Below are 23,145 nucleotides of genomic sequence, written 5' to 3'. Positions count from 1 at the left end.
GAGAATACTTTATCCTTTTTTATGTTATTTCTTAAATCATTAAATTTTGCTTTCTTAAAATTAAAAGTCTTAGTAGAACCCTTATAACACTGCTTATGGAGAGTGATTTCAAATATAACAATGTTAGGATCATTGTTATCCAAATGTTCTTTGACATCTATGTTTGATATTATTGGGCCGATGTATTAAAGTGGGGACGGATATGATACGATGTAGCGTATCATGTCCGCCGCACAACGATAAATGCTGACAGCAAACGCTTCTTGAGAACTGCTTGTGCAATGCTGCCCCCTGCAGATTCGCGGCCAAACAGCAGCTAGCAGGGGTGTCAATCAGGACCACAATTTAGGACCACAGCCTCAGAGGCAGTGCATCAGTTATGGAGCAGAGGGTAGTTCAAACCTCCCATAATTACAGCATTATTAACAGCCTTTCCTATTTGCATTAGTAGTTGAGCTGCCTTTATGTCACTAATGGTTTTTTTTTTTAGCATCTTCCTATTTTTTTAGGATTTTAGTCCTCAATCTTTATTTCAACCCCCAGGGCCTCTACGTTATCACCTGTATCATCATAAATATCTTCCCTTATTGTAGGTTTAAGGTCAGGTTTAATATACATATAGATTCCTCCGCCCCTTTTATTACTCCTGTCCCTCCTAAATAAAGTATACCCCTCTAAGGTAACTGCCCAGTCATGTGAATCATCCCACCAAGTTTCAGTTATACTGATAACATCATAGTCCTCTTCTGCAACTAAGAGCGTCAGCTCCCCCATTTTACCTGTCATGCTTCTTGCATTTGCTTTCATTTTAATTTTCATGTGCTTTCTGCTGCTACTTGGTGGGCTTTCCTCCAAACTTTGTAATGTGACATTTCCTAAGTGTACCCTTCTGTCATCCCTTCCTTGAGATATTCTAGGTGTGTTATATTCACAGCCTGGTCTGTCAGTTCTGTTATGTTTGGAACTGAACTCCCCCCACCCGCCTAGTTTAAAAGATTCTCTAAGCATGCTACTATCCTCTCCCCCAACACACCTGCGCCCATGTCATAAAGGTACAATCCATCCTTACTTTACAAATTACAAATTGTACTAACTGCCCTTAGCTCCTTCTGCCTTACTGGGTTAGCACACAGCACTGGTAATATCTCAGAAAATATTATTTTCAAGGTCCTTGCTTTAAGCTTGCTACCTAACTCCCCGAAGTCTTTTTTAGGACTCTCCATCTCCCTCTGATTCCTTTATTAGTACTTTAAACAGACAAAAAGCGGTTGTGTGGTCATCAAGCTGTGCAATTTATTTTTCTGTGTAGAAAGCAACACATCATACGTGGTACAACATGTCAGATAAATCCTATGCGTTTCATGCCAACAGGCACTGACGAAGTGCCTGTCGGCATGAAACACGTAGTATATATCTGACCTGTTGTGCCACGTATGATGTGTTGCTTTCTACACAGAAAAATAAATTGCACAGCTTGATGACCACACAACCGCTTTTTGTCTGTTTAAAGTATCAAGATTTGTTCAGAGGTTGGACGCCTTCTATGTGGTTGTATCTGCCTATGACCATACCTGTTATACCTGGGATACATCACTTCCGGACAGGTCACGGGACCGCAACCGATTGAAGCGCTAATCGGAGGAGCTTGAGGCAGCTGTTGGCATCTTCCACAAAAAAGTGGAGCTCGGTGTTATACGAAATTACGTTTGTGAGAGTCACAGAAGGAGTATTACCAGGTATACTTTACAGTAAAGCATAACGACGACTGGGTAAGCAACTTATTATATAACGAAGGAACGTTGTTAAAGTTGCACAGTGTCTATGCAAAGTTGCCTACGAAACTGCGAAGCTCAACAGAGTATACTAAGGGGTTAACTGTGTGAACTTAATACACTGTTCCCTCACTGAGCAGTTTGATCATATTGTTTATGTAACAGACTTTCCTTTATCAGTACCAATGTGTATCATGACTGCAGGATCAGACCCACATCCCTCTAACAATCTATCAATACGCTCCACAATATGCCTAACACGAGCCCCTGGAAGACAGCAAACTATCTGGATCTGGATGACAAATTACCCATATCAACCTTCCTAATAATAGAGTCTCCTACAACTAACATCTGCCTCAGGACAAGACTTGTATGCAAATCGTCCATGACTACTGAAACTGTAAAGCGTGAACCAGCTCCCTTGCAACATTGCATCTACCTAGGAGACCTTCAAACGAGATTTTGTCTTTGTGACTGAGTTTTATAGGGGACGCACCTTCATGCACTCTTAGTCCAAACGTGGTCACAATCAAAGTGCTAGCACCTACATTACTGAACTCTCTGGGGACGATTTATCATTGTCTGGCAGACATGATCCGCTGTAGTGTATTCCCAGACAGCATACGCTGTCGGCATTTAACATTGCACAAGCAGTTCTGGTGAACTCCTTATGCAATCCCGCCACCCTGCTCACTGGTGGCCAATCCGCAGCTAGCAGGGGATGTCAATATACCCGACCTTATGCGATCGGGCGGATTGATGTCCACAGCCTTAAAGGCGGCGGACGAGTCTTAAGACCGCTGCTTCTTAACTCCTGTTTCCGGTGAGCCTGAAGGCTCGCACAAAAACAAAGGTATTTGGCCCCATTTGGGCCATGATAAATCGGCCCCACAGAAAAAGAGCTTAAAGGCTTCAGTCAATATATTGTGATTGAGGCCTATGGGGTCTATTTATGTAGGTGTGGACAGACATGATCCTCTATAGCGAATCATGTCCGCCGCACATCGATAAAGGCAGACAGCATTCGCTGTCGGCATTTATCATTGCACCAGCAGTTCTGGTGAACTGCTGATGCAATTCCGCCCCCTGCAGATTCGCGGCCAATCGTATTAGATCGGGCTAATCGCTATCCGCCACCTCAGAGGTGGCAGACGACTTAAGGAGCAGTGGTCAGGACGCTGCTTCTTAAAGGGACACTAAACCCAAAATTTTTCTTTCATGATTCAGTTAGAGAATGTAATTTTAATCAACATTCAAATGTACTTCTATTATCTAACTTGTTTGATTTTTTTAGATATCCTTTGTTGAAGAAATAGCAATGCATAGGGGTGAGCCAATCACACAAAGCATCTATGTGGACCCACCAATCAGCAGCTACTGAGCCCATCTAGATATGCTTTTCTGCAAAGAATAACAAGAGAATTAAACAAATGAGATAATATAAGTAAATTAGAAAGTTGTTTAAAATTGCATGCTCTTTCTAAATCATGAAAGAAAATATTTGGGTTTCATGACCCTTTAACTTCCGCTTCAGTCGGAACTGAAGTGGAGAGGGTCGGCAGCAGCATCCGCTACTTATAAATAGACCCCTATGTGTTTAATCACTTTGCAATATGCAGGCAATAGTCCAATAATATATTTTTTTACTTTTTTTAATTCATTTTTGCAGATGAAACCCACATTTTTTCTTTCCTGATTCAGATAGAGAATACAATTTTAAACAAGTTTCTGATTTCCTTATATCTTCTAATTTGCTTCATTCTCTTGGTATCTTTTGTTGTAGGAGCTTAATGCACCACTGGGAGCTAGCTGAGCACACTTGTAATCCAATGATAAAAGGCCTATATGTACAGCAACCAAACAGGAGCGCCTAACCTATCTAGGTATCCATTTGGACAAATGATACCAAGAGAACAAAATAAATTAGATAATAGGAGTCAATGTGAAAAGTTGTTTAAAATCACACGCTCTATCTGAATGACGAAAGAAAAAAATGCAGGTTTCATGTACCTTTAAGTTTACAACTGGAATGGGATCTATGCCTTTCTTCTGAATTTTACCACTCACCATTGGTGTGAAATTATTTTTCAGCTTCTTTATCAACAACAATTTTACACTGATTTTGGAATTTAAGAAATGTCTTTAAAAAGCCTGTATCTCTTAAATGGAATGTCTAGCTAGTAATATAGACTCGTGCAAATTGCTGCTCTACAGAAATAGATTTATAGCGAGGCTGTGGTCTGTGCCTTTAGTCTTTGCCCACTGGTTCTTGTGGCGAATGGCTGGATAGAGGTTTCCTTTAAATACGTCCATCCTATGTTTACATTCCCTCTCATTAACAGCACGGTCGTTACTGTCAGCGGCTGAGAGCACTTCTGTCAGCAAACTCACCTTCTTAAACATTAAATCTCTCTCTCATCGTGTAGTGGTGAAGAGAAATTAACTTTTCACACGTCAGCGCAATCTCTTAAGTGCCCTGAGGCATCTTAAGTTTACTGCAATAAGGGTCACTTGTGGTGCACACAATGATAAATAGTGTCATAGTAAAACTGCAACAATAATTCCTTACGGAAACATTTTCCTTCAAATGAAAACTCACGTGTTTATGTTGATTTGTTAAGTCAAATTGTCCTCTCAGAAACAGCTACCAGACCTGAACAAATTGTACCAAGCCAAGCAGATTTAACCAAAGTTAGCGCACACGGGAATTTTACACTGATGTTTTTATGTTTCTAATTGCACACAATGTGCTTGGTAAAATTCATAACATAATTCTGGCACTATAGCATTTTCTTTTTAGTACTGTCATAAATTCAGAAGCAATTTAATATATCATACACACCTATAATTATTAGAAGATTGTACTCAGCTATAAATAGTTAAGAAGAAATATATATATATGTAAAAGAGAAATTTTACCCCCCCACTAAGAAATAATTAAGGGAGGAAAAAATGGAAAACAGAGTAACAAATTTAGGGTTAGATAACGAGTGGAATGCTAACAGGTGTGCCTGAGCAAAAAGGGGTTTATTGTGGCTCTTTTAGCGTATTGGAAGTAGCGTGTGTATTATAGGTTGAAAGTAAACACATTCGCTCAAGTGCAATGAAATTTAACAATCAGGTTAGCGCGACTTCAGATCTCCAATTAACTGTTAAGCTCAACTAAAAAGTTGCACAAAACACATCAAAATTATTATTAAAAGTACAGTTACACTCATATTAACACTGTCTAATAAAATGATTTTAAAAGATATGAGATTTCAGGTGTTAGGGCTGCAAATGTGCTTTAACATGGAGATACATACATATACATGTCTAAATATGTATATCTATGTATGTATTTATATGTGTATATATGTATAATGTCCACTCACACTATGAGAAATATACCCCTAAATGTGTACATGTATGTATGTATGTATACTGTATATATGTTTATATGTGTGTGCATATGTATTTATATGTGTATATATGTATTTATATGTGTACATATGTATTTATATGTGTACATATGTATTTATATGTGTATATATGTATTTATATGTGTATATATGTATTTATATGTGTACATATGTATTTATATGTGTGTATATATGTATTTATATGTGTACATATGTATTTATATGTGTATATATGTATTAATATGTGTTTATATGTATTTACAGACATATATACACATATAAACACATAAATACATATGTACACATATATATACATATATATAAGTGCATTGGAGCCCTTTGCAGTTAAGTAGATGAAAACATTTAAAAGCATATTTATGCAATATTAATATTTAATAAAGTGTTATAGTGTGTATTTACTGTAAATATTTCACATTCCAATGTTCTGCACATGGAATATGTTTTATGTATTTATTAATAGATATTCCAATATATCTGTATATATCTATACCTATATACAATCATCAGGTATAGATATATATACTGTACCAAAAACATTATATATATATATATATATATATACACAAGAGAATGGTTGTAGATTAGCGCCAAAAAATGTGTCTTAGTCTAAAGTATATGCTTTTTTCTGTCTCTGACTGCTGCTAACAAAAGTGTTCTCACTTTCACCGTAGTGAGAGAATTTGTTTGAAAAACGTCTGGACAGGTGGTTGTTGTTAGCGCTTTCAGGGATAGGTGTCATCATATGTATCCATATATGAAAATTGAAATGTGGAAAATGGTGTGAGAGAAAGAAATATATTTCTGAGGAGTATTAGAAATGATCCTGCATTATTTGTTTCCAGTGATAGACCTCCAAGCTAAGTGACAATGGCCTTTAGTAAACGGTCCTAGTGAAAAGTCTGAAACCCCCTGGGAGCTCAGTGTAAATGTTACAAGGAGTTTGTGTGTTATGGGGTTGTCAATTTGCTCTAGAGCTAGGGTCGGATAAAACTAATCTTTATTTGAAATAGTTAAAAATGAGTCAGATTAAAATCTGACAAATTGGGCTAAAATAGCATAAAATGGTATAAAATAGCATGGTGTTAAAAAGTAAGTAGTTTAGATACTTAGCTTTACGATGTATATCGTGTGTAGAAAAAAATCGAAGCTGGTACTGCTGCGAGTAAATTTTGCAGAGCGGCTGGTCTGACTGACCCGGAAGTGACTTCACGAATGAGCGTCACATGACCTTACGCGTTTCGTGAGCGTCTGCACTCACTTCGTCAGAGGATATATATATATATACATATAGAATAAATAGAACATATTCTGCTATGTGAAGAACACTGAAATGTGAAATATTAATATTTCATGTCAGGTTAGCGCACTTGAGAAAACACAATCAGGTTTGCGCCACTTGTTGGGTGTTACTACCTTGTTTATCTGCTAAACAAACACTCATTTTGTGTTTGAACTACAGAATGATGAACACAAATTATACTATATTTATTAGTCAGTAATGTAGCTGCTCTACCAGGGTTCTGCTGGCAAAGAACCCCAAAGTTACCTTTATTATAATTATTATTATTATTATTATTCATTTCTAAAATGTCCTTATAACAGGTATCCTTACCAATTCTACTGGAAGTCTAATGACTCAACCAGCATTTCTGTACTTCTACTAATTACTGAACCTGATACTCATCTGAGATCATGACCTCTTGTTCTAATACTGCTCTTCTGGTGACAAGCACTCTCAGCCTCATGTTTAATAAATCCCTTAATGTATATGAGTTTCTTTAACCTGGGCCCCCCTCTCATGGGGTAGGAACCCAAAACAATCTGGGCCCTGGGGCAGGGGGAATAGAATATTTAATGCCAGGGTATTCTTATTCAGTAAACTTGGAAATGTCCAGAATGGAAAATTTTAAATCTATCTATCATCTATCTATCTATCTATCTATCTATCTATCTATCTATCTATCTATTATCTATCAAACTATTAACTATCTATCATCTATCTATCTATTATTTATCAAACTGTTATCTATCTATTATCTATCAAACTATTATCTATCTATCTATCTATCTATCATCATCTATCTATTATCTATCGAACTATTATCTATCTATCTATCTATCATATATATATCTATCTGTCTATCTATGTATTATCTATCTATTATCTATAGAACTATTATCTATCTCATATCTATCTATCTATCTATCTATCTATCTATCTATCTATCTATCATCTATCTATCTATTATCTATCAAACTATTATCTATCTATCATCTATCTATCTATTATTTATCAAACTGTTATCTATCTATTATCTATCAAACTATTATCTATCTATCTATCTATCTATCTATCATCATCTATCTATTATCTATCGAACTATTATCTATCTATCTATCATATATATATCTATCTGTCTATCTATCTATGTATTATCTATCTATTATCTATAGAACTATTATCTATCTCATATCTATCTATCTATCTATCATCTATCGATCTATCTATCTATCTATCTATCTATCTATCTATCTATCTATCTATCTATCATGATCTATCTATCTATCTATCTATCTATCTATCTATCTATCTATCTATCTATCATCATCTATCTATTATCTATCAAACTATTATCTATCTATCTATCTATCTATTATCTATCAAACTATTATCTATCTATCTATCTATCTATCTATCTATCTATCATCATCTCTCTATTATCTATCGAACTATTATCTATCTATCTATCTATCTATCATATATATCTATCTGTCTATCCATCTATGTATTATCTATCTATTATCTATAGAACTATTATCTATCTCATATCTATCTATCTATCTATCTATCTATCTATCATCTATCGATCTATCTATCTATCTATTATCTATCTATCTATCTATCTATCTATCTATCTATCTATCTATCTATCATCTATCTATCATCTATCTATCATCTATCTAACTATCTATCTATCATCTATCTATTATCTATATATCTATCTATCATCTATATATTATCTATCCATCTATCATCTATCTATCTATCTATCTATCTATCTATCTATCTATCTATCTATCTATCTATCATCTATCTATCTACTGTGCCTGAGCAAAAAGGGGTTTATTGTGGCTCTTTTAGCGTATTGGAAGTAGCGTGTGTATTATAGGTTGAAAGTAAACACATTCGCTCAAGTGCAATGAAATTTAACAATCAGGTTAGCGCGACTTCAGATCTCCAATTAACTGTTAAGCTCAACTAAAAAGTTGCACAAAACACATCAAAATTATTATTAAAAGTACAGTTACACTCATATTAACACTGTCTAATAAAATGATTTTAAAAGATATGAGATTTCAGGTGTTAGGGCTGCAAATGGGCTTTAACATGGAGATACATACATATACATGTCTAAATATGTATATCTATGTATGTATTTATATGTGTATATATGTATAATGTCCACTCACACTATGAGAAATATACCCCTAAATGTGTACATGTATGTATGTATATATACTGTATATATGTTTATATGTGTGTACATATGTATTTATATGTGTATATATGTATTTATAAGTGTACATATGTATTTATATGTGTATATATGTATTTATATGTGTATATATGTATTTTTATGTGTATATATGTATTTATATGTGTACATATGTATTTATATGTGTGTATATATGTATTTATATGTGTACATATGTATTTATATGTGTATATATGTATTAATATGTGTTTATATGTATTTACAGACATATATACACATATAAACACATAAATACATATGTACACATATATAGACATATATATAAGTGCATTGGAGCCCTTTGCAGTTAAGTAGATGAAAACATTTAAAAGCATATTTATGCAATATTAATATTTATAAAGTGTTATAGTGTGTATTTACTGTAAATATTTCACATTCCAATGTTCTGCACATGGAATATGTTTTATGTATTTATTAATAGATATTCCAATATATCTGTATATATCTATACCTATATACAATCATCAGGTATAGATATATATACTGTACCAAAAACATTATATATATATATATATATATATATACACAAGAGAATGGTTGTAGATTAGCGCCAAAAAATGTGTCTTAGTCTAAAGTATATGCTTTTTTCTGTCTCTGACTGCTGCTAACAAAAGTGTTCTCACTTTCACCGTAGTGAGAGAATTTGTTTGAAAAACGTCTGGACAGGTGGTTGTTGTTAGCGCTTTCAGGGATAGGTGTCATCATATGTATCCATATATGAAAATTGAAATGTGGAAAATGGTGTGAGAGAAAGAAATATATTTCTGAGGAGTATTAGAAATGATCCTGCATTATTTGTTTCCAGTGATAGACCTCCAAGCTAAGTGACAATGGCCTTTAGTAAACGGTCCTAGTGAAAAGTCTGAAACCCCCTGGGAGCTCAGTGTAAATGTTACAAGGAGTTTGTGTGTTATGGGGTTGTCAATTTGCTCTAGAGCTAGGGTCGGATAAAACTAATCTTTATTTGAAATAGTTAAAAATGAGTCAGATTAAAATCTGACAAATTGGGCTAAAATAGCATAAAATGGTATAAAATAGCATGGTGTTAAAAAGTAAGTAGTTTAGATACTTAGCTTTACGATGTATATCGTGTGTAGAAAAAAATCGAAGCTGGTACTGCTGCGAGTAAATTTTGCAGAGCGGCTGGTCTGACTGACCCGGAAGTGACTTCACGAATGAGCGTCACATGACCTTACGCGTTTCGTGAGCGTCTGCACTCACTTCGTCAGAGGATATATATATATATATACATATAGAATAAATAGAACATATTCTGCTATGTGAAGAACACTGAAATGTGAAATATTAATATTTCATGTCAGGTTAGCGCACTTGAGAAAACACAATCAGGTTTGCGCCACTTGTTGGGTGTTACTACCTTGTTTATCTGCTAAACAAACACTCATTTTGTGTTTGAACTACAGAATGATGAACACAAATTATACTATATTTATTAGTCAGTAATGTAGCTGCCCTACCAGGGTTCTGCTGGCAAAGAACCCCAAAGTTACCTTTATTATAATTATTATTATTATTATTATTCATTTCTAAAATGTCCTTATAACAGGTATCCTTACCAATTCTACTGGAAGTCTAATGACTCAACCAGCATTTCTGTACTTCTACTAATTACTGAACCTGATACTCATCTGAGATCATGACCTCTTGTTCTAATACTGCTCTTCTGGTGACAAGCACTCTCAGCCTCATGTTTAATAAATCCCTTAATGTATATGAGTTTCTTTAACCTGGGCCCCCCTCTCATGGGGTAGGAACCCAAAACAATCTGGGCCCTGGGGCAGGGGGAATAGAATATTTAATGCCAGGGTATTTTTATTCAGTAAACTTGGAAATGTCCAGAATGGAAAATTTTAAATCTATCTATCATCTATCTATCTATCTATCTATCTATCTATCTATCTATTATCTATCAAACTATTAACTATCTATCATCTATCTATCTATTATTTATCAAACTGTTATCTATCTATTATCTATCAAACTATTATCTATCTATCTATCTATCTATCTATCTATCTATCTATCTATCTATCATCATCTATCTATTATCTATCGAACTATTATCTATCTATCTATCTATCTATCTATCTATCTATCTATCTATCATATATATATCTGTCTATCTATCTATGTATTATCTATCTATTATCTATAGAACTATTATCTATCTCATATCTATCTATCTATCTATCTATCTATCTATCATCTATCTATCTATTATCTATCAAACTATTATCTATCTATCATCTATCTATCTATTATTTATCAAACTGTTATCTATCTATTATCTATCAAACTATTATCTATCTATCTATCTATCATCATCTATCTATTATCTATCGAACTATTATCTATCTATCTATCATATATATATCTATCTGTCTATCTATCTATGTATTATCTATCTATTATCTATAGAACTATTATCTATCTCATATCTATCAATCTATCATCTATCGATCTATCTATCTATCTATCTATCTATCTATCTATCTATCTATCTATCATGATCTATCTATCTATCTATCTATCTATCTATCTATCTATCTATCTATCTATCATCTATCATCTATCTATTATCTATCTATCTATCTATCTATCTATCATCATCTATCTATTATCTATCAAACTATTATCTATCTATCTATCTATCTATTATCTATCAAACTATTATCTATCTATCTATCTATCTATCTATCTATCTATCATCATCTCTCTATTATCTATCAAACTATTATCTATCTATCTATCTATCTATCTATCTATCATATATATCTATCTGTCTATCCATCTATGTATTATCTATCTATTATCTATAGAACTATTATCTATCTCATATCTATCTATCTATCTATCTATCTATCTATCTATCTATCTATCTATCATCTATCGATCTATCTATCTATCTATTATCTATCTATCTATCTATCTATCTATCTATCTATCTATCTATCTATCATCTATCTATCATCTATCTATCATCTATCTAACTATCTATCTATCATCTATCTATCATCTATCTATTATCTATATATCTATCTATCATCTATATATTATCTATCCATCTATCATCTATCTATCTATCTATCTATCTATCTATCTATCTATCTATCTATCTATCTATCTATCATCTATCTATCTACTGTGCCTGAGCAAAAAGGGGTTTATTGTGGCTCTTTTAGCGTATTGGAAGTAGCGTGTGTATTATAGGTTGAAAGTAAACACATTCGCTCAAGTGCAATGAAATTTAACAATCAGGTTAGCGCGACTTCAGATCTCCAATTAACTGTTAAGCTCAACTAAAAAGTTGCACAAAACACATCAAAATTATTATTAAAAGTACAGTTACACTCATATTAACACTGTCTAATAAAATGATTTTAAAAGATATGAGATTTCAGGTGTTAGGGCTGCAAATGGGCTTTAACATGGAGATACATACATATACATGTCTAAATATGTATATCTATGTATGTATTTATATGTGTATATATGTATAATGTCCACTCACACTATGAGAAATATACCCCTAAATGTGTACATGTATGTATGTATATATACTGTATATATGTTTATATGTGTGTACATATGTATTTATATGTGTATATATGTATTTATAAGTGTACATATGTATTTATATGTGTATATATGTATTTATATGTGTATATATGTATTTTTATGTGTATATATGTATTTATATGTGTACATATGTATTTATATGTGTGTATATATGTATTTATATGTGTACATATGTATTTATATGTGTATATATGTATTAATATGTGTTTATATGTATTTACAGACATATATACACATATAAACACATAAATACATATGTACACATATATAGACATATATATAAGTGCATTGGAGCCCTTTGCAGTTAAGTAGATGAAAACATTTAAAAGCATATTTATGCAATATTAATATTTATAAAGTGTTATAGTGTGTATTTACTGTAAATATTTCACATTCCAATGTTCTGCACATGGAATATGTTTTATGTATTTATTAATAGATATTCCAATATATCTGTATATATCTATACCTATATACAATCATCAGGTATAGATATATATACTGTACCAAAAACATTATATATATATATATATATATATATATATATATATACACACAAGAGAATGGTTGTAGATTAGCGCCAAAAAATGTGTCTTAGTCTAAAGTATATGCTTTTTTCTGTCTCTGACTGCTGCTAACAAAAGTGTTCTCACTTTCACCGTAGTGAGAGAATTTGTTTGAAAAACGTCTGGACAGGTGGTTGTTGTTAGCGCTTTCAGGGATAGGTGTCATCATATGTATCCATATATGAAAATTGAAATGTGGAAAATGGTGTGAGAGAAAGAAATATATTTCTGAGGAGTATTAGAAATGATCCTGCATTATTTGTTTCCAGTGATAGACCTCCAAGCTAAGTGACAATGGCCTTTAGTAAACGGTCCTAGTGAAAAGTCTGAAACCCCCTGGGAGCTCAGTGTAAATGTTACAAGGAGTTTGTGTGTTATGGGGTTGTCAATTTGCTCTAGAGCTAGGGTCGGATAAAACTAATCTTTATTTGAAATAGTTAAAAATGAGTCAGATTAAAATCTGACAAATTGGGCTAAAATAGCATAAAATGGTATAAAATAGCATGGTGTTAAAAAGTAAGTAGTTTAGATACTTAGCTTTACGATGTATATCGTGTGTAGAAAAAAATCGAAGCTGGTACTGCTGCGAGTAAATTTTGCAGAGCGGCTGGTCTGACTGACCCGGAAGTGACTTCACGAATGAGCGTCACATGACCTTACGCGTTTCGTGAGCGTCTGCACTCACTTCGTCAGAGGATATATATATATATATACATATAGAATAAATAGAACATATTCTGCTATGTGAAGAACACTGAAATGTGAAATATTAATATTTCATGTCAGGTTAGCGCACTTGAGAAAACACAATCAGGTTTGCGCCACTTGTTGGGTGTTACTACCTTGTTTATCTGCTAAACAAACACTCATTTTGTGTTTGAACTACAGAATGATGAACACAAATTATACTATATTTATTAGTCAGTAATGTAGCTGCCCTACCAGGGTTCTGCTGGCAAAGAACCCCAAAGTTACCTTTATTATAATTATTATTATTATTATTATTCATTTCTAAAATGTCCTTATAACAGGTATCCTTACCAATTCTACTGGAAGTCTAATGACTCAACCAGCATTTCTGTACTTCTACTAATTACTGAACCTGATACTCATCTGAGATCATGACCTCTTGTTCTAATACTGCTCTTCTGGTGACAAGCACTCTCAGCCTCATGTTTAATAAATCCCTTAATGTATATGAGTTTCTTTAACCTGGGCCCCCCTCTCATGGGGTAGGAACCCAAAACAATCTGGGCCCTGGGGCAGGGGGAATAGAATATTTAATGCCAGGGTATTCTTATTCAGTAAACTTGGAAATGTCCAGAATGGAAAATTTTAAATCTATCTATCATCTATCTATCATCTATCTATCTATCTATCTATCTATCTATCTATCTATTATCTATCAAACTATTAACTATCTATCATCTATCTATCTATTATTTATCAAACTGTTATCTATCTATTATCTATCAAACTATTATCTATCTATCTATCTATCATCATCTATCTATTATCTATCGAACTATTATCTATCTATCTATCTATCATATATATATATATATCTGTCTATCTATCTATGTATTATCTATCTATTATCTATAGAACTATTATCTATCTCATATCTATCTATCTATCTATCTATCTATCTATCTATCTATCATCTATCTATCTATTATCTATCAAACTATTATCTATCTATCTATCATCTATCTATCTATTATTTATCAAACTGTTATCTATCTATTATCTATCAAACTATTATATATCTATCTATCTATCTATCTATCATCATCTATCTATTATCTATCGAACTATTATCTATCTATCTATCATATATATATCTATCTGTCTATCTATCTATGTATTATCTATCTATTATCTATAGAACTATTATCTATCTCATATCTATCTATCTATCTATCATCTATCGATCTATCTATCTATCTATCTATCATGATCTATCTATCTATCTATCTATCTATCTATCTATCTATCATCTATCATCTATCTATCTATCTATCTATCTATCTATCTATCTATCATCATCTATCTATTATCTATCAAACTATTATCTATCTATCTATCTATTATCTATCAAACTATTATCTATCTATCTATCTATCTATCATCTATCTATCATCATCTCTCTATTATCTATCGAACTATTATCTATCTATCTATCTATCTATCATATATATCTATCTGTCTATCCATCTATGTATTATCTATCTATTATCTATAGAACTATTATCTATCTCATATCTATCTATCTATCTATCTATCTATCTATCTATCTATCATCTATCGATCTATCTATCTATCTATCATCTATCTATCTATCTATCTATCTATCTATCTATCTATCATCTATCTAACTATCTATCTATCTATCATCTATCTATCATCTATCTATTATCTATATATATATCTATCATCTATATATTATCTATCCATCTATCATCTATCTATCTATCTATCTATCTATCTATCTATCTATCTATCTATCTATCTGTCTGTCTGTCTGTCTGTCTGTCTATCTATCAATCTATTACCTATCTAGCTATCTGTCTGTCTGTCTATCTATCTATCTATCTATCTATCTATCTATCTATCTATCTATCTATCTATTATCTATCTAGCTATCTGTCTGTCTGTCTATTTATCTATCTTTCTCTTTCACTCAATGTATGCCCGTCTTACACCCTCTCCCCTCTCATGCACTTACACTCCTATACACGCACGCACACACTCACATATATTTATGGTATTGAGCCGGTTGTTCGTTCCTGTGAGTGTGCTTCTCTCTGTGAGTATTTAGTCTCCCTATGGGAAAAAGAGGAATCCAGACGTGGACACCTTACTCAGTGTGCTTAGAGGAATATGGCTACACCTCACTAACGAGGCCCAATACGATCGTCTATGGTTGTTGTGTTCCTTGTTCAGGGAGGAATTGCCTGGTATTTCGGCGCTAGACTGACTGTAATAGGCGGGATCAGACTGATATACTACAGGAAAGATCTACTCTGAGAAAAGCATTACTGGGCTAAAAGAAGCTGCACCCAGGTGGTAAATCACCATAGAACAGGCTAACAATGGTATTGAGCTGGTTGTTCGTTCCTGCAAGTGTATTTCTCTCTGTGTGTATTTAGTCTCCCTATGGGAAAAAGGGGAAACCAGACGTGGACTCCTTGCTCAGTGTGCTTAGAGGAATATGGCTACACCTCACTGACGAGGCCCAATGAAGGCTGAAACGATCGTCTGGGGTTGCTGTGCTCCTTGTTCAGAGAGGAATTGCCTGGTATTTCGGCGCTAGACTGACCGTAATAGGCGGGATCAGACTGATATACTACAGGAAAGTTCTTCTCTGAGAAAAGCATTACTGGGCTAAAAAGCTGCACCCAGGTGGTAAATCGCCATAGAACAGGCTAACAATGGTATTGAGCAGGTTGTTCGTTCCTGTGAGTGTGCTTCTCTCTGTGTGTATTTAGTCTCCCTATGGGAAAAAGGGGAAACCAGACGTGGACTGCTTGCTCAGTGTGCTTAGAGGAATATGGCTACACCTCACTCACGAGGCCCAATGAATGACGAAACGATCGTCTGGGGTTGTTGTGTTCCTTGTTCGGAGAGGAATTGCCTGGTATTTCGGCGCTAGACTGACTGTAATAGGCGGTATCAGACTGATATACTACAGGAAAGTTCTTCTCTGTGAAAAGCATTACTGGGCTAAAAGAAGCTGCACCCAGGTGGTAAATCGCCATAGAACAGGCTAACAATGGTATTGAGCTGATTGTTCGTTCCTGCAAGTGTATTTCTCTCTCTATATATAAATATAAATATATATAGACAGACACATATCCATGCGCTGTTGTAATATCTAGAACTGCCCCAGGTTGTTAAATATTTATATGTAATTTCTTCTGGTTCATTCACTAAAATAAAAATTGATAGCAGCTAATTATTTAACACAAATAAGATTTCCAACTCAATTCACAGAAATGAGCATTTTTTTTAAAGATTCACATTTTGTATTTCTCTAAAACAGAAATGCAAAAATATGAGAAAAAAATTGTGACATGAAAACAGAATTGTAACCTGAGGATTTTCCAGCTGCTGTACGATAAACTGGCAGCCGGAACTTGTATTGGTTTATAATGCATGGATTTGAAGGGAAAAAAATCTATAATTAAGCCCTGGTCTGACACAAAGGGTCCTATGATCTAAACGTCGCTAGATTAGACGTGGTTTTTCTTTCCTACCCTTGCAAGTGTGAGCGGCGAGAAGTCTCCGATTGAAAGTAATGACGGGAAAGGAAAACTTAGCATGTGGCAGTGAGGTTATCAGTGAGCAGGGGCGCACTTTCTAAATGAAATCCTGCTATAGCTGAAGCTCGTCATGCACCTCGCAGCCTGCGGGACAAACCCTTTGTCATGCAGGGGGATCACTGATAAAAAACTATTTTCTAGTAGAGAAGTCCCTCTCTTAAAAAAAGATATGAATTTTGTCTGTATAGTCAGGTGGTCACTGTGGTTACACTGAGCACCTTGCAAGTAAAAAGGTGCTCTTATTAGAGGAAATACTGTTGCGTCCCGCTGAATACGGGACACCTGATAATCTCAGCACTTAGGGACAATTTACAGATGTTCATTCTTTATTTTCTGTTCTTCCAAGCACGTTAGAAAATCAGTTCCTTTCTTCTGTTATTCTGCCCCCCCCCCTGCTTCCCCAGTTCTCTGCTATTCTCTGCAAATGATTCAATTAAGCTCCCTATCTTCTGTATTGTGCATTGAATGAGCTGCATAGAATAACATAAGAATTGGGGAAGCGAGATAGGTGAAACCAGTAAATGCTACAGAGGCTGGACAGAGCACTTACTGAATTTAGCAGAATAATGTTTTCTACCTACAGAGCAGTTGTTAGGTTTATAAATGTGAAACAGACTTTCATTATTTATGTTTGCAACAAACATAGGGCTCGCTTCCATTGAACCGCAACTGGGTTTTCACAAGGTCGCAAAAACGAAAAAACTATTGTCAGAAGCCATTATGTATTTTAACAGTTTCCAACGGCGCATTTTACGCAATTACCAGAAATTACACATCCCATAGAAAATAATATAGCTTCCGCAAACAGGTAAAACACTGTTGAAAGCTGTTGATTAGGTCTCAAACATTCCGGCATGCTCAACTAGATGTAAAAGAGAAAAATAAACTTCTTCTAAAGCGCCAACAGATTCCGCAGCGCTGTCCATGGGTACAAAGATAAAAGTACAATGGTGAAACATACAATATAAGACACAATTTTACAGACAAATACAGGGGGAATTGAGGGTCCTATTCCCGTGGGAACTTACGTTTCCATTGAGATATTAAAGTTTACAAAGAAAGAAACTGTTTCACTTTAAACATTTATTTTTATATGTAATATTTATTGTTGGCCCAGGTATAGGACTGGTTAAAGTTATGTTCCTATTTAAATATCAAGATGTATTTATATGTAAAAATATAATCAAACACAAATCTCCATAATTCAAACTAGATCTATGCCTAGGGCAGCAATAAATATTACATTTAAAAACTGAATAAAACAAAAAAAATGTTTATAAAATATTTTTTCATATCTTGTATCTTTGTTTTGTGACCTACATAAATCCTGTGTCTTTCTCTCTAGAGGTAATCACAGGTAAAGAGCGCAGGCATTAAACATAACTTTTATAGTGTTAGGTTGGGTTACCATAATAACGGACTTGTTAATGGTGTGATTAATGGTGTGATTTGTGAGAAATCCAACGTCGGATGGAAGCGTTAACACAATGTTAACTTACAGATACACGAAAAGACCAACTGTACGCACTGAGCAAAATATTTCAATGGAAACCTGGTTCTAAAATGGAGCCGTTAAGTATTTTCAGCTGTTGGCAGATTCAGACGCTTATGGCTCCGTTTTTAGTGACTTAATGGAAACGGGTTTGTAGTTTTAGCACAGTATTTAATTAAAGAGACAGTGAACACTTTAGTAATAAAAAAATGATTAAAGGGACACTAAACCCATTTATTTTTCTTTCATGATTCAGATAGAGCATGCAATTTTAAGCAACTTTCTAATTTACTCCTATTATCAATTTTTCTTTGTTCTTTTGCTATCTTTATTTAAAAAGCAGGAATGTCATGCATAGAAGCTGGCCCATTTTTGGTTAAGAACCTGGGTTATGCTTGCCTATTGGTGGGTAAATGTAAGCCTCCAATAAGCAAACGCTATCCATGGTGCTGAACCTAAAATTGGCTGGCTGCTAAGATTTACATCCCTGCTTTTAAAATAAAGATAGCAAGAGAACGAAGAAAAATTAGAAAGTTGCTTAAAATTTCATGCTCTATCTGAATCATGAAAGAAAAAAAATTGGGTTCAGTGTCCCTTTAATTACACTTAGTAAACTGACTTTGCATTATACTTTTATTATTTATTTTGTCCCTTTTACGGTAATTTAAGTGTAAGAGCACATGACAGCTTCATAGGCCTAACTCTACCACATTTCTGTCCCTAATTTGAAATGTGCTATCTTATCATCTCTGTTGCTGTCAAACAGAGGAGATTTTCTAAGACAATGGCAGTGACCAGTTAATCTCCAGAAACTGGATTTGTTCCCCCAAATAAGGCAAAATCCTTTATCTAACAATTTGTCTCCAAAATTCCCCACTAAATAGCTATGGAGGTTTTGTAGACAAATACATTAATAAGCTTTTATTGAAGATGATAATAAACCCCTAAGTGTTAATGCATTCATATATTGTCCCTCTCACCTAGTATGTTCATTTATTACACAACTTCAGAAACATCTTGCAAATTACAAGGTGCTTACTCTCCTCTAACCCTGATGTTTTAGACAGACCAGTTAATGGGGAGCTTAGATAGTGCTTATTATATATGTTCTGCTTGCATTGAGCATTATGCAACTTCATTGGCACCTAATGAATACAACATATTTATTTATATCCCAGGAAACATTAAATACATTTACACAGTTGTACAGTGCTGTTTATTGCAGCAACACAAAGTTAATTCTGTGCTAGGATTAACGTGCTAATGTGTCATAGTTCAGCTAATATGTAAATGCTCATTGGATTCATGTGTGGAGCCTACGCTGTAAGCTATCTGCAGTATAACATTTCCACCACAGCTGGCCTCACGTCCTGGTCAGTAATCTGAATCTAATACTTTATGCTTGTGCCAAGTCATTTAGTCAGAAATATCACTGCCATCCATCAGGGTGCGATGGCAAAGGGACACAGGAATCTGCCATGTTTACCAGGCAACCAGCACCCGTTGCTAAGCGTCCCAGCACATGAACCTGTCTGTCAGGGAGGGAGCTGTGTCAGCAACCTGTCTGTAGACCTTCTGGTGCTGATGGCTCAGTGGGTAAGATCCCTTGTCTGTAGGTTTATGTGTTTTTTGCAAATAAATATAACTCTCTCTTCCATTGGGCATTGAACTTATTATTGTATATATGACATATTATTAATTAGACTTCTGCACCATCAAAATATTTGGTTTGTCCAAATCTTTCTAGAACGAATATTCAGAGAAATAGTCATCTGCTGCACTATTGGGTATTTGTTTCATTTTAAAGGGAACAAATACTGAATAAATGTAAATATTTGCTGACAGTCTGTTGAATCCAACTAGTGAGCATTTTGTGATTGGATGCCATATGCAGCCCAGATCGTGATGTCATCAGTGGGCGGTGCTTGACAGCCATTTGAAAGTGGTCAGAAACAATATTCCTTTTAAAATAACTTTTTACTGTTCCTGCTGCATAATATAGAAAAGGTGCTGGAGGCTGTTTGCAGCTTAACCCCTTAATGACCGCAGCACTTTTCCATTTTCTGTCCGTTTGGGACCAAGGCTATTTTTACATTTCTGCGGTGTTTGTGTTTAGCTGTAATTTTCCTCTTACTCATTTACTGTACCCACACATATTATATACCGTTTTTCTCGCCATTAAATGGACTTTCTAAAGATACCATTATTTTCATCATATCTTATAATTTACTATAAAAAAATTTATAAAATATGAGGAAAAAATTGAAAAAAACACACTTTTTTAACTTTGACCCTCAAAATCTCCTACACTTCAACAACTACCAAAAAACTCCCATGCTAAATAGTTTCTAAATTTTGTCCTGAGTTTAGAAATACTCAATGTTTACATGTTCTTTGCTTTTTTTGCAAGTTATAGGGCAATAAGTACAAGTAGCACTTTGCTATTTCCAAAAAAAATTTAAAAAAATTAGCGATAGTTACATTGGAACACTGATATCTGTCAGGAATCCCTGATTAACCCTTCACATATATATATTTTTTAAAAGAACACAACCTAAGGTATTAAACATGGAGTATTTTGACTCTTTCCATGCAACTATTTTACCACCAATCTATGCCAAAGTTTGAAAAAAAAAAAAAAAAATGGTGATTTTTTGACAAAATAGCAATTCAAGAATACATTTACTGAGAACGTTAAGGGTTACTGCCAAATAACACCCCAATATGTCTTCAGCAGCATCTCCTGAGTACAGTGATACCACCCATGTATAGGTCTGTTGGGTTCTCTGGGGGCTAAAAGGCCTTATTTTTAGGGGGCGCATTCCAGTTTTTTAATTTGGAATTTTCACATCTGTCGTCATGCACCCATGTCCTATTTGGGACATTTCTGAAGCCGGACAATGCAAATTACCCCCATCAAACCATATATTTTTAAAAAGTAGACACCCTAGGGTATTTCAAATGCTGGTATTTTAACACTTTGCATGCACTAATTCAACCACCAGTCTTTGTCAAACTTTTGGGTAGTCATTTTGGTGTGTTATTTTTCACACGCATTGTACTTTAGGCATGGATTCTCAGTTCCTGTTATATGTTACTGAGCAAAAACACCTCAATATGTGTTCAACAACAACTTCTGAGTACAGTGATACCCCCCATGTATAGGTGTGTCGGGTTCTCTGGGGGCTAAAAGGCCTTAATTTTAGGGGGCGCATTCCAGTTTTTCAACTTGGAATTTTCATATCTGTCATCATGCACCCATGTCCTATTTGGGACATTTCTGAAGCCGGCCAATGTAAATTACCCCCATCAAACCATATATTTTTGAAAAGTAGACACCCTAGGGTATTTCAAATGCTGGTATTTTAACACTTTCCATGCACTAATTCAACCACTAGTCTTTGTCAAACTTTTAGGTAGTCATTTTTTTGCATTATTTTTCACACACATTGTACTTTAGGCATATATTCTCAGTCTCTGTTATGTGTTACTGCCAAAAAAAACCTCAATATGTATTCAACAACATCTCCTGAGTACAGTGATACCCCCCATGTATAGGTGTGTCGGGTTCTCTGGGGGCTAAAAGGCCTTAATTTTAGGGGGCGCATTCCAGTTTTTCAACTTGGAATTTTCACATCTGTCATCATGCACCCATGTCCTATTTGGGACATTTCTGAAGCCGGACAATGCAAATTACCCCCATCAAACCATATATTTTTGAAAAGTAGACACCCTAGGGTATTTCAAATGCTGGTATTTTAACACTTTCCATGCACTAATTCAACCACTAGTCTTTGTCAAACTTTTAGGTAGTCATTTTTTTGCATTATTTTTCACACACATTGTACTTTAGGCATATATTCTCAGTCCCTGTTATGTGTTACTGCCAAAAAAAACCTCAATATGTATTCAACAACATCTCCTGAGTACAGTGATACCCCCCATGTATAGGTGTGTCGGGTTCTCTGGGGGCTAAAAGGCCTTAATTTTAGGGGGCGCATTCCAGTTTTTCAACTTGGAATTTTCACATCTGTCATCATGCACCCATGTCCTATTTGGGACATTTCTGAAGCCGGCCAATGTAAATTACCCCCATCAAACCATATATTTTTGAAAAGTAGACACCCTAGGGTATTTCAAATGCTGGTATTTTAACACTTTCCATGCACTAATTCAACCACTAGTCTTTGTCAAACTTTTAGGTAGTCATTTTTTTGCATTATTTTTCACACACATTGTACTTTAGGCATATATTCTCAGTCCCTGTTATGTGTTACTGCCAAAAAAAAACTCAATATGTATTCAACAACATCTCCTGAGTACAGTGATACCCCCCATGTATAGGTGTGTCGGGTTCTCTGGGGGCTAAAAGGCCTTAATTTTAGGGGGCGCATTCCAGTTTTTCAACTTG

This window comes from Bombina bombina, chromosome 3, assembly GCF_027579735.1.
Source record: "Bombina bombina isolate aBomBom1 chromosome 3, aBomBom1.pri, whole genome shotgun sequence".
NCBI lineage: Eukaryota > Metazoa > Chordata > Amphibia > Anura > Bombinatoridae > Bombina > Bombina bombina.
Note: the sequence above shows the minus strand (reverse complement) of the source record.